The 10,891-nt window shown below is 40.8% G+C and overlaps 1 non-coding gene across 1 annotated transcript; it reads right to left on the reverse strand.

The window, feature by feature from the left end:
• Nucleotides 1–10,275: 10,275 nt before the first annotated feature.
• Nucleotides 10,276–10,394, reverse strand: LOC146061933 (5S ribosomal RNA). The gene has a single exon (XR_014471316.1). It is a non-coding gene; the product is annotated as a 5S ribosomal RNA (ribosomal RNA).
• Nucleotides 10,395–10,891: the final 497 nt, after the last annotated feature.

Here is a 10,891-nt window from a genome sequence, read left to right on the forward strand (position 1 = left end):
TATCAGGGGTAGACTCTCTTACAGCCAACTTATCTATGCTCATTGATCACCACTTACAACCTTTAGTACTATTAAATAAATCCCATCTTAAAGACACGGGTGATTTTTTAAAAATGGTATCCCCTCTGGAATGGAAGGATGACTATATTCTGGTCACGGCTGACGTGAATTCGCTATACACCATCATTGATCACAATGATGGTGTACAAAGTGTCAAAAGGTTCCTTGAAACATCTGACAAATCTAAGGATCTTCAAAACTTCATCTTAGATGGGATTCAATTTATTTTACAAAATAATTATTTTATTTTTAATAATGAATATTTTTTGCAGAAGACAGGCACTGCTATGGGCACCAGATTCGCTCCGAGTTATGCGAACTTATTCATGGGCGCATGGGAACTCGACAACATCTGGGCAAACAATCCCCTCGGAGCGAATCTGGTGTCCTATGCACGTTATATAGACGATATTTTTTTTGTATGGAGAGGAGACCAAGACACCCTCAAGATTTTCTGTAATACACTAAATGATAACAGTTTGAATATCAAACTCACATTTGATATTCAGACGACAGAAATTAATTTTCTAGATATCACCCTTTATGTTGAGAACAGCTGTCTTAAATTCAAAAACTATGTGAAACCTACAGACTCTGGGACCTATATCCCATACACAAGTTGCCACCACGACCATTGGCTCAATTCTGTGCCGACAGGGCAATTTAAAAGACTACGAAGAAATTGTAAAGATGACCAAGTCTTTTCAGAACAGGCGGGTCAGATGAGGAATAAATTTATAGCCTGTGGATATAAGGAGGATGTAGTAGAAAAAGGAATGCAGTCGGCTATACACCAACAGGCCGCACAGAATCAAATACCATTACAAAATGATAAAAAAGGGGAAAAAACCGACAATGAATATGCATATGCTTTTATTACTACATATACCATGGAACACAAAAAGATTGAACACATTTTTAAAAAGCATTGGAACATAATCCTTAAAGACCCCATCCTAGGGAAAGTTGTTCCTAAATGCCCTAAGTATATCTATCGGAAAGCACCTAATCTACGTAACGATCTGGTGGGTGGTAATTTCTGTAATAAGACCCAGATAAAAGGGATTACATCCAAAGGTTTTTACAGATGTGGTAGCTGCCTCGCATGTAAAAATACTAAAAGTCTAGGCAGCAACAAAAGACAGGACTTTTTGATTAATGGGTACAACATTAAAGTGAAAGATTTTATATCCTGTAGTTCCAAAAATGTGATATATATGGTCAAATGCAGTTGCAATAAATATTACATTGGCAGGACATCCAGACCCCTTAAAATTCGCCTAGGGGAACATCTTAGGAACATTAAAAAGGGGCTGGAAACCCATGCCTTGGCACTGCATTTCAAAAAGGTTCATCAAAGCTCCACCAATGAAATAATTGACTTTGGTGGTCTCAGATTGGTTAAAGGCAGTTTAAGACAACCAGACTGTGCAACATCCCTGGCCAAAGCAGAAATGAACCTAATCTACAACTGCAATACACTGATGCCAAATGGGCTCAATAGTGATTTCGAGCTCAAGTGGTTCTTATAACCACTGGGCTCGATACACCTTATTGTTTTTAAACATTATCTTTGCATATGAAATTTTGTAGTATCTCTTAACTAACTATAAAGTGCTACGCCCGCATATATAGAAAGTCATAATTCTGTTAATTCTGTTAATACATTTTTGTTTGATTTTGTTCCAGGATGAGGACGTCCGTTGCCATGGAGATAACACAAGCTTCATATCCTCCAAAGCATAGGACTTCCGCTGTTTGCGGTTCACAGCGGTACCCGTCCATTAAAACATCACTTCCTGGTCCATTCCGGCTAAACAGGACATTGACACGCGTCATGCGTTCCAGCTGTACTCTATCAGATGGGAGAACTTCCGGCAGCGTGCGTGTTACCACCGCAGCGCGCACTTCCGGGTAGACGCGTCATGCGTTCCATCTGTGTCCTATCAGACGGGAGAACTTCCGGCAGCGTGCGTGTCACCACCGCAGCGCGCGCTTCCGGGTAGATGGAAAGATTTACAAACCTCATCTGCCACACATACAAGGTTTCCCTAACTGCAGGAAAAAGCGCTGACATTGCGCCATCTCCCTTAACCTTCAAACGTGGCCATATAAGTATTCTAGACTCCACATTATATATTTGTTGACGGAAGCTGACCATGTTCCCATGGCAACGGACTCCAACTCTTGTTTATTTTAAAATATATACATGGTTGTGTACGGAATTTTCATTTGGGTCCCAATGTAGGACTATTTGATGCATTCATATGATGTTATATTTATGATTTCGTTGTAAAAAGACCATTTTAAAATGTATCAATATATTTACTGACATCACTTCCTGCAAAGTACTGATTGGCTGTTCATCAGATAAATACTGGCTTCTCACTCCACTCCAGCACATCTTGAGAAAGGTCCATGACCGAAACGCGTTGATGCTACTGGAGAGGAGTGAACAGCCATCACCCCCTGGATGTATGTATTGGATTCCACTTTGTTTTTAAATTGTATTTTTTACGCCATTTGTGGCGTTTGAATTTTTTTTGGACTTGTTTTAATTGTGTATTGAGCCCCTGCTGGGTCTCTTTTTGTCTTCATTGGATTAAAGTTTTTTGGTACTTTTATAAAAAAACGTCTATTGGGATTCATCATTGGAAAACCTTAAAGAAACCGTTACAGGCTTGGTGAAGCCACTTTAAGTGGTGAGTAAGGTACGCCATTACTCTTGGCCTATCTTCTAAACTGGTGTATAATAAGAAACAACATCCACATTTGGGCATATATTCTTTCTTTATATATACCCTGGACGAGTTCCGGTGAATAGGAAAGTGTATGAAAATCCCAGGTTCTAAAAGGACAAAGAAACCTTTATGAGTGGACTACCCAGCACACAAGTGTGAGTTAGGGTACGCCCACCCCATACAATTGCCTCTAATGGGTTTACAACTATTATATATTATTCTACTGTGGTAAATTTTAATACTTGGTCTATCATACTTCCCTCTGAGATAAACCGGGTGACCCCCCCCTTTTTGACAAGCCTGAAAGGACAAAGAAACCTTTATGAGTTTGAAAAACATCTGAATACCGTGAGTTGGGGTACGCCCACTTTTTCAAAGAAACCTTTATATGTTTATTATTCTTCACTTTTTGGTGAGTGAGGTATGCTAAATTTAGCTCCTCACATATAATTTCAAGCAATAAACTCCACATCTGGTTTATGTCAATTCTACACATGTTGCACTTTTGTTCTTTATTTTGAGCACATTTGAAAGAGGAAATACCTTCAGCTTCAAGCAAATAATCCTCTGCTTCAAAAACAACACCAAAAGATACCTTTATGAGTGTTCACCAGCGTAGACAAACGTGAGTTTGGTACGCACACAATATTCTGCACATCTGTTCGAAAGAAACTCTATAATTTACACATTGTACATATTATAAAACTCATATTTGTTTTTATTTGTTTTTTGATTATCACGAATACCTATACGGCAACGGATATAAATGGTTCGGATTCCAACATAACTGAAAAGAGACACCTTCAACAAAAAGAGGACTACACCCCACGGGTTATTCTAAGTATTATTGCACCTAAATGTATATCAGTCTTACACCTTTTTTGTTGGTATGATTGTTTAAGTGTTGGTGACACTTTCTGTAAGTTGTAACATCAGGGCAGCATTGCGCCATATATCATTCTGTCACTTTCTTTTGTTGTAGCCACTTCCTACCATTTGTGCGAGTATTAGCAAAATGGCTGCACTGGTGATTTGAGCATACTTGTTCATAACCAGACGTGCAACTATGCATCAAATTATGGATAATCAATCGAGGTGGCCTCAGAATAAACAGAAAGCTGCATTGTATATATGCTAAAGAAAAAGAAGGCCTGTCACTATGCTATTGCTATATGCTGTACACAGCAATTGGATGGTAACCTATTGGATCATATGGTCTAATCAATCAAGTATTCAATTAACAGCATGGTACACATGCACATACAGTAGAGGAAAGGACTGTCCAACAGCAGTAAGGGGGTTATTCACAGCTGAAGTCTGCTGTGTGATACTGCTGAGTCCTGCTATCAGATAGTTGCTGCTCAGACAGAGTGAAAACCTTTAGTTCTTTTTCTTCAAAGATGTCTCTGATGGTGTTTAGTAATTGTGTCCGTTTCTCCGTCAAAGGTAGGTGTCCGTGAGCAGAGAAGATAAAAATAAGAAAAAAACGTAAATTAAACCATGTGTGTGGTAATTTATTATATGTCTGTGAAGTCAACAGAAAAAGAATTTTCAGATGTTTTTTTCTCAATAAAGTGAAGATATATAAGGCGTACCAAACTCACGTTGGACAAGTTGGTACGAAGCATATAAAGGTATCTTTATCCTTTAGTGGCGATATCTGTGGTTGTTTCTTTAATTCAAATGGGGAAGGTATTTTGCCAGTGTGCTCAAAAAGAGAAAAAGGTACAATACATGTGTGGATTCGTCTGGTGAAGAGAGTGATTATTACTCTATAAAAGGACCAGTAGTGGATGGCGTACCAGACTCACGTTTAGGCAAGTTGATACGAAACTCATCAAGGTATCTTTACGTGGTGGCAATCCCTTTCTTTTCCCAAAGTGTGAGAGATGTTTGTCCAGTGTACTCAAAGAAAGAGAAAAATACAATACATGTGTAGATCCTATGGGATGTGAGGGATTGTTTTGATTTGTGAGGAGCCAAAAAAAGGATAGGTGGCGTACCTCACTCACCAAAGTTGTGCAGAAATTACATATATCAAGGTGTCTTTAGTTTTACGGGCGTACCCTTACTCACGGAGTAAATTTGATGTTTACACTCAAAAAGGTTTCTTTAGAATGCCTCCGGTTCTTACGGATTTCTGTGGAGGTTCATCACTCAGGATTTGCTCGAAAGAAAAGGGGGAATCAAATATACCATATATCAGAATTTTTCCTGTGAACGGTTTGGTTTAGAGGGTAAAGGTTCTATTACACCTAATTATGGTGTACCTTACCCTCAATTTAAATATTTCTTGTATAAGATTAATTGGTGGGCGTACCCCAACTCACACTTGTGTGTTCAGGTGTCCGCTCATCAAGGTTTCTTTTAGGGAAGTGGATATTTTCTTTTAGTGGACTTTTTCCATCCAGTTTACATATAGGAAAGAATATTCCAGAATGTAATGATAGTCATATATATATTGTTAGCAATATGGGATGAGGCTAAATCACCAAACGGCGTACCTTACTCACCGTTTGATACGGTGGTGCAAAGCCTGTAGCGGTTTCTTTATCACAATTTTGCCATATAGAAAAACTTTGAACCCAGTCCGTTTTTAGCAAAAATATCGAAAGTACAGTCTTTAATCAACAGGGTAAAAAATATCCCATACAGGGAATCGGTACAAAGCAGCAAATTCACATATAAAATCCAACAGTTGTTTTTAAAAAAACAATGCCCATAGAAAAATCATGGAAAAATAAAACAGCGAAAAAATGAGGAAAAAATATAAAAATATTTAAAAATCCAATACATACATCTGAGGAATTTGTGGCTGTTCACTCCTCTCCAGTGGCATCGACGCGTTTCGGTCTATGACCTTCTTCAAGATGCACTGGAGCTGAGTGAGCAGCACATATTTAACTGGTGAACAGCCAATCACAGACAAACAGGAAATGAGGTGGATGTACATTGTATAGTAATATTTCTATCCACCAAACCTATCTGTATCTATACATATTTAGTCTCGGCATGCATGTATAACATAATGCATGGCGCAAATTCATAAATTTATAAAGTCTCTGAAGTTTTGATAAATTTCCTGGAGCCGTTGTCATGGGAACCCGTGTCACTTCCGGTTTTTGATAATGGGTCCCATCGTTAAACTGTGATACAATGGTGATCAAGAGGGGATAAAGAGGGGATAAGAAGAGGCTTTGCGTGCGCCCTATCTGGCGGAGTCGGGGGGGCCTAATTTTCGGTGGCTTTTCCTCCGTTTGTACAATACGGCAGTGCGTTCCCTGATCATGGAACGCACGCCGCCGGAAGTATTGCCCGGAAGTCTCCTATTATTGGTGGAGCGTGGAACGCATAAAGAGCCTGCTGGTGTCCGGCGATGTTGTCTAGAAGCACGTGATGGAACGTGACGCCGACGGGAGGTTACCCGATTCGCCCAACAAAAGGGTGTATGTGCATATGACGTATCCCGGAAGCGGTGGTGTTACCATGACAGCGGGACTTGTTTACACTGCAATAATAAGGGGATAATCAAGAAAAAGTTTCAATGATTAAGGCGCGTTCTTGCATATAATGTTATGTACATAATCTGGTACATTTGTGATAATATCAAAACAGTTAAACGTACAGCATATGCAATATTTAAGAATATATTCATCACTGAAGCACATATATATGTAAAACATAATTTTAAGGAGAACGTACAGCATATGCAATACTCAAGAATATATTCATAACTGAAACATATATATATGTGAAACATGATTTTAAGCAGGACACACTATTTACAAAAACCACTTGAGCTCAAAATCACTATTGAGCCCATTACAAAAACCACTTGAGCTCAAAATCACTATTGAGCCCATTAATGGGCTCAATAGTGATTTTGAGCTCAAGTGGTTTTTGTAAATAGTGTGTCCTGCTTAAAATCATGTTTCACATATATATATGTTTCAGTTATGAATATATTCTTGAGTATTGCATATGCTGTACGTTCTCCTTAAAATTATGTTTTACATATATATGTGCTTCAGTGATGAATATATTCTTAAATATTGCATATGCTGTACGTTTAACTGTTTTGATATTATCACAAATGTACCAGATTATGTACATAACATTATATGCAAGAACGCGCCATAATCATTGAAACTTTTTCTTGATTATCCCCTTATTATTGCAGTGTAAACAAGTCCCGCTGTCATGGTAACACCACCGCTTCCGGGATACGTCATATGCACATACACCCTTTTGTTGGGCGAATCGGGTAACCTCCCGTCGGCGTCACGTTCCATCACGTGCTTCTAGACAACATCGCCGGACACCAGCAGGCTCTTTATGCGTTCCACGCTCCACCAATAATAGGAGACTTCCGGGCAATACTTCCGGCGGCGTGCGTTCCATGATCAGGGAACGCACTGCCGTATTGTACAAACGGAGGAAAAGCCACCGAAAATTAGGCCCCCCCGACTCCGCCAGATAGGGCGCACGCAAAGCCTCTTCTTATCCCCTCTTTATCCCCTCTTGATCACCATTGTATCACAGTTTAACGATGGGACCCATTATCAAAAACCGGAAGTGACACGGGTTCCCATGACAACGGCTCCAGGAAATTTATCAAAACTTCAGAGACTTTATAAATTTATGAATTTGCGCCATGCATTATGTTATACATGCATGCCGAGACTAAATATGTATAGATACAGATAGGTTTGGTGGATAGAAATATTACTATACAATGTACATCCACCTCATTTCCTGTTTGTCTGTGATTGGCTGTTCACCAGTTAAATATGTGCTGCTCACTCAGCTCCAGTACATCTTGAAGAAGGTCATAGACCGAAACGCGTCGATGCCACTGGAGAGGAGTGAACAGCCACAAATTCCTCAGATGTATGTATTGGATTTTTAAATATTTTTATATTTTTTCCTCATTTTTTCGCTGTTTTATTTTTCCATGATTTTTCTATGGGCATTGTTTTTTTAAAAACAACTGTTGGATTTTATATGTGAATTTGCTGCTTTGTACCGATTCCCTGTATGGGATATTTTTTACCCTGTTGATTAAAGACTGTACTTTCGATATTTTTGCTAAAAACGGACTGGGTTCAAAGTTTTTCTATATGGCAAAATTGTGATAAAGAAACCGCTACAGGCTTTGCACCACCGTATCAAACGGTGAGTAAGGTACGCCGTTTGGTGATTTAGCCTCATCCCATATTGCTAACAATATATATATGACTATCATTACATTCTGGAATATTCTTTCCTATATGTAAACTGGATGGAAAAAGTCCACTAAAAGAAAATATCCACTTCCCTAAAAGAAACCTTGATGAGCGGACACCTGAACACACAAGTGTGAGTTGGGGTACGCCCACCAATTAATCTTATACAAGAAATATTTAAATTGAGGGTAAGGTACACCATAATTAGGTGTAATAGAACCTTTACCCTCTAAACCAAACCGTTCACAGGAAAAATTCTGATATATGGTATATTTGATTCCCCCTTTTCTTTCGAGCAAATCCTGAGTGATGAACCTCCACAGAAATCCGTAAGAACCGGAGGCATTCTAAAGAAACCTTTTTGAGTGTAAACATCAAATTTACTCCGTGAGTAAGGGTACGCCCGTAAAACTAAAGACACCTTGATATACTGAGATTTATGTCTTACCTGTTAAATCTCTTTCTTCGAGGACGTCAGGGGCCACAGGGATTACATTGGGTAGAGAGTGAGGTCACGACCTTTCCAGCACCAGAAAGGATAAAACTTCTGGACTGCCCAGAGACAGCCCTGGCTCCTCCCTCCTCTACCCCGCCTCCTAGGCTAGCTTACTTTCAGTTTTTCCCAAAGCCAGGCAGGAGACAAGATAGAAGGAAGAGAAACCCATACAGTAACACATTCAACCAATATATGTGTGTGTGGTTGCTCAACAGAGGAACCATAACTGTGACATGTATAAGTACCTCAACAAAGGAACTTTTAACTAAGTTCACTCAACGGAGGAACTATGAACTTCAATACCATGAAGCAGGCGCGGCAGGGAGGGATCCCTGTGGCCCCTGACGTCCTCGAAGAAAGAGATTTAACAGGTAAGACATAAATCTCAGTTTCTTCTGCGGCAGACGTCAGGGGCCAGAGGGATTACATTGGGATGTCCTAAAGCAGCCACCTAAGGGTGGGGACGCGCCTGTGCCGCGGCCAGTATATTCTGGCCGAATGCCGAGTTCTGAGAGGCAAACATAACAAACGCAAAAAAACGTAAGGAATCGTTGGCAGACGACCAAGTTGCCGCCTTGCCAAGTTGCTCTGCCGTTGCACCACCTGTAAAAGCCCGAAACACACCCACAGATGTAGTGGAATGAGCCCGTACCCCTGCAAGAACGGGGAGTGAGGTGAACAAGGAATCCTGCTTGATAAACGACCGCAGATATCGGCTGGCAATAGTCTGCATGGTAGCAGACCAGCCCCTCTTATGAATTCTCTAGTGGATAACGAGAGAGTCAGATGGCCAAAGTATTACAGCGTGATGTACATAGACGTGCAAAGCACAGACCATCTCCAGTTGATTGCTGCCCAGGAGAGATCACCGGCCTACAAAGGGCAGGGATCACTATCTCCTGGATGACCTGAAATTCAGGAACCACCTTGTGAGGTGTAAAGTAACGTTTCAAAGAATCCGTTCTATGAGAATGAAAGACTATGAAAGGCGATTGACCTAACAGAGCCAACCGGGCACCCAGCAGCAACGGTCAACAGGAAAACCATTGTCCCAGTTAGCCTGTAAAGAGCCCTAAAGGGCCCAAAGAATCAGAGAAAGATTTTATCAAACCACCATGTTTGTAACAACCAGAGGTTGGATCTGCAGGACCCCCTGCAAGAATGAGCGGAGATCATACCACAGAGCTCATAGGCTGTGGAATACAAAGGAGAGAGCTGAGCCCTGTTGCTTTAAAGAAACAGGCGGAGGCCAGCCCCCACTACTTCTACCGAAAGGACAAAACCCTAGACAAACGGTAAATTCTGGGATTGAATTCAATCCCGTGGCTTTTAATTAGGTTGTCTTAACAGCCCTGTGAGCAGTTCTGGCCCCAGAGGCAGACAGATAAGAGAGACCCCTAACAGGGTTCACAGATCCGAGAACCAGATTCTCCTGGATTAAGGTGCCCCCACCTCCACTTTTAATGTACAAATTACTTTGAGGAGGAGCAAAAATGGTGAAAAGCCTACCTCCGAACGAATAGCCACTGGACTGACATAACAGAGCGTGGACTCTGTAACCTGCAGGGTCTCGAGACCTGGACACATACAGGGTGACCTGGTAAATGTGACGCAAAGCCATCAAACCACCATTGGTCCACCCCAATGGCCTACCAACCACAGGAACACCTCCGAAGGAAGGGTCCATCTGTTGGTATAGTTTTGCCAACAAGGCCGGGATCTTGCGCTCCCATTGGAAGAAGCGGGAGGCCTAAGCCTACAGCACCTGGTATTCCCAGATGGTCTCCCATCCAAGTACTAACCAGGCCTGACCCTGCTTGGCTTCCAAGATCAGACGAGATCAGGCGTGTTCAGGGTGGTGTGGCCGTAGGCTCATAGCCGGCCCACTCAGAGTGTCACCCTAGTGGTTGATAACAAACCACCCTTTTTTGCATCACCCGACTGGACCTGCACAGGGTGACCTAGAAACCAAGGTTCTACCTTGCAGAAATCCCACAGGACTGTCTTTTTCACTTAGGTTTCAAGACAGAAGCATCTTTTCCATAATAGCATTATCCAGTCTATGCCTTAAGATGTACTGTTGCGTGTATAAAACACGGATTTACCAAAAGGATCAGTTTTGGTTATAATGTATGTGTATGTAGATACATTAGAAAACAAACAAACAGGAAACTATATCGAACCGCTGTTTGAATGTAAGAAGCGAGAATGCTGACCTAGCACCGCTATATATATCCACTAATATACACATATATATATATATATATATATATATATACACACACATATATATATATTGTGTATGTACATATATATACACACACATGTACATACACAAATGCCTACAAACATAAACATATGCATTCATG

The sequence above is a fragment of the Crinia signifera genome, chromosome 2 (assembly GCF_055691185.1).
Source record: "Crinia signifera chromosome 2, ASM5569118v1, whole genome shotgun sequence".
In the NCBI taxonomy this organism is placed as follows: domain Eukaryota; kingdom Metazoa; phylum Chordata; class Amphibia; order Anura; family Myobatrachidae; genus Crinia; species Crinia signifera.